This window comes from Mastigoproctus giganteus, chromosome 11, assembly GCF_048544385.1.
Source record: "Mastigoproctus giganteus isolate SK-2022 chromosome 11, ASM4854438v1, whole genome shotgun sequence".
Lineage (NCBI taxonomy): Eukaryota > Metazoa > Arthropoda > Arachnida > Uropygi > Thelyphonidae > Mastigoproctus > Mastigoproctus giganteus.
Window position 1 is genome coordinate 48,077,411 of NC_143585.1, and position 6,000 is coordinate 48,083,410.

Sequence of the window (6,000 nt, forward strand, 5' to 3'; positions counted from 1 at the left end):
CCATCTTTTATCAGAATGTGCGTAGTCTTAGGAACAAGCTTGATACTATGGAGCAAATTCTGCTCCCCGGACATTTTGATCTGCTCGCCATCACCGAAACCTGGCTGAATGATGATGAAGAATTCCTAGCAGCAGCAGCTGCCAGAGCTGATTATGGGGTCGTATTCACATCTCTGATTGCACGCAAGGGTGGAGGCGTCGCAATATTCTACAAGAAATCCGCTTTCAAGCTATTGGATAATAAATCCAGTAACTCTCCTAACTATGAAGCAATCCTCGTTACGTTAGGATACAACTTCGTGACGTTTGACGTCTGTGTGCTGTATATGCACAGAGACTCTTAAGGTATGTGCAATGTAACTCTTGCACATACCTTAAGAGTTCTTATCTGTTACCCCCAACTGGACGTATTATTTAGATGTTCTGGGGGCAAAGACGTTTCACGTGAGCGGGGAGCTAATATCAGGGAAGAGAGCCTAAAAAACTTCAAGGGTTGTGTTAGGGTTGTTAAATAAACAAGAACAGTAAATCTTAATTGTTTATACAGTAACGTTAGAAGTGTCGTCAATAAAATTAGCGAATTCGAACTGCTGGTTAAAACAAGTAACGCGGACATAATAGGGCTTACAGAGACGTGGTGCCACCCGGAAATTGGGGATGATGAGTTTCAGTACGGCTTGTATAATGTATTTAGGAAGGATAGGTTAGATAGAAGGGGTGATGGGGTAATGCTTCTTATCAGAAGCAGCCTGAGTGCGACGATAGCTTTCCCGGATTCAGACATTTCACATGCTAGTATAGAGTCTGTATGGTGTGAGATAGTTGGAAACAAAGGTATAATGCGAGTAGGAGTAATCTACAGACCACGTGATTGTGAAGATTATGACAAAAGCCTCTACATGCAAATGGAATGGGCAAGTAAGCGTCATTGCCTTATTATGGGTGATTTCAATTTACATCTAATTGATTGGAGTAAATGGGAAGGAAACTCGACATGGGGAACAAAATTTTAAATCAACTAGACGACTGTTATTTGTATCAACATGTCAGGGAAAGTACTAGAGAAAAGAATATCCTAGACCTCATCATCACACATGAATCAGATGACATAACAGGGCTGACAGTAGAGGAACCAGTAGCAGGAAGTGATCTCGGAGTTCTACGGTGGATGATGACGAGAGAGGTAGCAGAAGTAAAAGGCAAAGGAATGGGTTTTAATTTCAGAAAAGGAAATTACGATGCCTTAAGGTACTACATAGCCTCTATTAACTGGGTAGATATCGCGCAGAGAATGAATACAATTGAACTGTGGTACGCTTTTAAAACATTAATCACAGATGCCTTGAATGCGTATATACCATTAAAAAAATACTCCACGAGAAGGGTTCCAAGTTGGATGAATAGTGAAGTTGCCGCATTACTTGAGAAGAAAAAGGTGGAATGGAAAGGTTACAGAGCAATAAAAAGTACTGAAGCCTATAACAGCTACAAGATGATGTGTAATAGAGCCACAGAAAAGGTTCGACAGGCAAAGGCAGTTTATGAGAAACCACTAGCAAACAGAGCAAAGAGGGGAGGGGGGATAAAGAATTCTACACATATATAAATGCCAAGAAGAGCAGGACAAACCAGATCGGACCTTTACGTAAGGGAAAGGGGATAGTAATAAATACACCAGCTGCCGTTGCAGATGAACTCAACAGTTATTTTGCATCGATATTTACAAATGAAAAGCCTTTTGTGGCAATGGGAAATTGTGGGAGCGAAGTTAAAAAATGTGTAATTAATGACACTGAAATTTGGCAAGATTATTTAATGAAAAAATTTTCGAGCCTACAGACCAGTAAGGCTCCTGGAGTTGATGGAATATACCCTATAATCTTAAAAGAGGCGGCAAGCGAGTGCATTGAACCACTGAGGCTAATTATGCGAGCATCAATAGACTCTGGAGAGATTCCCTTGGATTGTAAAAGTGCAAATGTATCTCCCATACATAAGGGTGGCTCTAAAAGTGAAGTTGGAAATTATCGACCTGTCAGTCTGACTTCAGTAGTAGGGAAAATCATGGAGGCAATGATCACGGGTGGAATTCAGAATCATTTGGATCGAATTGAAATTCTCAAGGATACTCAGCATGGTTTTGTAAAGGGAAAATCATGTTTAACAAATCTGGTTCACTATTTCGAAAGGGTCACTCACGAACTGGATTTAGGGAATAATTTCGACATTGTTTATTTAGATTTCAGCAAAGCTTTTGACTCAGTCCCACATGAGCGGTTGCTTTATAAGCTGGAACAGGTTGGAATCACTGGGAAAATCCTTAGATGGATAGAAGGATGGCTTCAGGGCAGGAGGCAGAGGGTTGTGATAAATGGCTATTCCTCAGATTGGATTGATGTAAGAAGTGGGGTTCCCCAAGGATCAGTATTAGGACCACTGTTGTTTTTAATTTTCATAAACGACATTGATTAAGGGATAGAGGGCGTGATGTCTAAATTTGCAGATGATGTTAAAATTGGTAGAGTAGTTAATGATCACTGTCAAGCTGAGCTTCTTCAGAGAGACCTAGATAGACTTCAGGAATGGTCAGAAAAATGACAGCTGTGCTTTAATCCAACAAAGTGTAAGGTATTACACCTGGGAAACAGTAATCCCAAAAAAACTTATTCACTTGGTGGAATTCAACAAAACCCAGTACTGGGGGAAAGGGACTTGGGTGTTACGATACGGTCAGACATGAAATTCTCTGAGCATTGTAAACAGGTTGCAAGGAAGGCCCATGATGTCCTATCGATGAACCATCGAACTTTTGCAAGTAGAGATAGGGACGTGATAATCCCATTATATAAGGCTTATGTTAGACCACACTTGGAATACTGTGTTCAGGTATGGAGACCGCACCTAAAGAAAGACATCGAGCTTCTTGAAAGGGTGCAAAAGAAGGGTAACTCGCCTGGTGAGATCGGCAAAAGGGCGTCCTTATGAAGAAAGACTTCGAATATGTGGGTTGCAGAGTTTGGAAACTAGACACCTTAGAGGAGATTTGATTGAGGTGTTTAAGGCTCTGAGAGGCATCAGTAAAATGAATGATGACAAAATTTTGAAGATTATAAATGATGCTAGAACTAGGGGACATGAGTTCAAGTTACGGGGGGAAATGTTTAGATTGGAATGCAGGAAGTTTTATTTTAGCCAGCGAGTTATAAATTACTGGAATAAGTTGTCTTCATGGGTGGTAGAGGCCGACAGTTTGGGGAAATTCAAAGGTCATCTGGATAGTACTTTCGGGTAAGGGAAGCGCATAGGACGATAGGTTTAATTTTTTTTTTATTTTATTTTTTTTTTATTTATTAATTATTATTATTTAGTTACTTATTTTATTTATTTATTTTTTTTTTTTTGTTTTTATCATTGTTTTGTTCGGATTTTTTTTTTTTTTTTTTTGTCTGGTGCAGCATAAGCCATAGGCTTTCTTGCACCATGCGCCCGTTACTAATACTAATACTAAAACTAATATACCCCCGAAGCCGTCCCAGCAAATCATCCTTAAAGTTTCCAACTGGTTAATCAATCAGCTGCATCCCACAGCTTCTCACTTAGTTTGTGATGATTTCAATTTACCTCCTCAGCTATCTAATCTGAAAAAGGATCTTCTGGCACACTTGAGATGTGCTGACCTACAACTTATTAATGAAGCTCCAACCAGGAGGAATAACCTCTTAGATCTAGTTCTAGCCTCTTTCCCTTGATCCCTTGATTACATTACAGAAACGTCATTTGACTCTGATCATGTCCCGATACATGTGACCGCATATCTGTCAGCCCCCAAATTAGAAGCCAGAAAGACAACAACAAAGGTTGACATCACTAGCCCCAACTTACTTGACGTAGATAAGTGCATCAGAGCCGCCTCTCTCATTCCCTGGGTGGCCTTAGAGACTTGTGACCCAGAACTAGCTGTGAACATTCTCACAAACTGGATCAACACGGTTGCCAAATATGCTGCCTCTAAAAAGATCACAATCAGTCCATATACAAGACTTTGGTGGAATTCTGAACTCAAAATGAGTTTCCAGCTGAAGCAACAGCTCCATCGCACATGGAAACAGTCGCAAAATGTCAATGATCGTATCGTTTATTCAAGGGCACGGGCTCAATTTAATCGGCTGAAATCTGAGGCAATCAAATTATACGTTAACCGTGAGCTGGCTAAAGGAAAATTTCCATACAAGAAAGTGAACCCTCATTTTCCTTTACAACTTGATCCTGAATTGTGGCTCGATTTCGTCACAAGATTTAACCGTAATCCTATGCCAAACTCAGATCTAGCTCTACTAACAAAGCCCATCCAGCAAGAAGTGTTGAACAACATTCAGATTACAAAACAACAGCTGATCGTAGCCATCAATTCACTACCTGCCTCGTCAACCACCGTGATGATGGAGTTCCCCAATTCATGCTCAAATGCCTAAGTCGTACATTATTCATCCACTTTTAATTATCTTCAACCAGTTTCTCTCGAACAAAATTTTCCCACAGCAGTGGAAAAACTATCTCATCAAACCTTTAGCCAAACTTTAGTCGCCATCGAAACCTAAACACTTTCGACCCATCTCCAACTCCTCCAGCCTGCTGAAGCTCCTGGAGAAGGCCTTACTCCCCATCCTCACTAAACAGATCTTGCCCAGTAATCCAGCCAAAATTCACTACTCCCTTCCAAACAGATCAACGATCACCAATCTGCTAGGGACCACGAATACTATCTTGTCCGCATTGGAGAATAGGCAGGAACTAGCTGTGACTTACTTAGACATTCAGGCTGCATTTGATGCCGTCCAAGTAAACCAACTTCTCACTCTCCTGGAATGCCACTTCCAGATCACATTGAACATAGTATGCTTTCTCTCCTCTCTTCTGAATAACAGAGTTATAAAGCTTCATACAAGAGATCGCACCCTTACTAGATCCGTCACCGCAGGAGTCCCACAAGGAGGGTCCTTTCGGGCCTTCTGTTCTCATCCATTATCTTCCCACTGGTTGCACATTCTCGATGTCTACTGAGCTATGCGGACGATATCAAGATACTCATTCCCATCATTCCCGGTCAAGACCTAGATCTGGTAAAAGTGGAAATTAACAACACTCTCACCACAGTCACATCTTACCTATGCCAGTTTGGGCTCAAGATCAATCCTGCTAAGTCCGAATTCATGGTGTATTCATTGAAGCAAACTCCTTCTTCTCTCTAGCCTTCAATCGGCAACACCCTCATCCCAATTGTGTCCAGCCATCGTGATCTGGGCGTTGTATTCGACCCAAAACGTCGATTCAACGCCCACATGGATATGCTCCTCACACGTACTTCAAGACTCCGGTGGATAGCAAAACAACATCTCCTTCATATCACAGATAAAAAGATAACCGTGAGGTACATAAGAACAGTTATCTTTGTACCTTTACTATATGCTGCTGAAAATTGGGCGTCAGCGGCACCGTCAATAAAGAAACCACTCTTTGCCACAGAATTCTGGCTCCTAAAGTGGGCCAACAGGAAGCACAACCTTCCAGCTCTGATTCGTACCACACAGCTTGCCAACTCTCTCGGAATTCCACGGCTTCCCACCTTAGTCGACTACCAACGCCTCCTAGCAACAGTCAAGATGATAACAGGCATAATGGCAACACCTTCATTCTGGGATACCTGTGGCTGGAGGATTCTCCCTGCTGCCCTTAGGGCCAATCCCGAGCTCTACTCGCATTCAGCGCGACTCCATCTCTCGGACAGGTTCCTTCCTCAGCAGATGCTCAAGCAAACCCAGGCACTGGACGCCGACCTGAACAAATTCGCTGCTGACCAGACTTACCGGAAAAAAATTATGACGAGTAGGACTAATCAGCAATGACTGATGTATACCTTGCATCTGTTCCTGTCTGATTGAGCTGATGCTCTTATCTCGATGTTAAGCCAGCTCAATCAGATTTAACTCTCTTAAGGAGTTC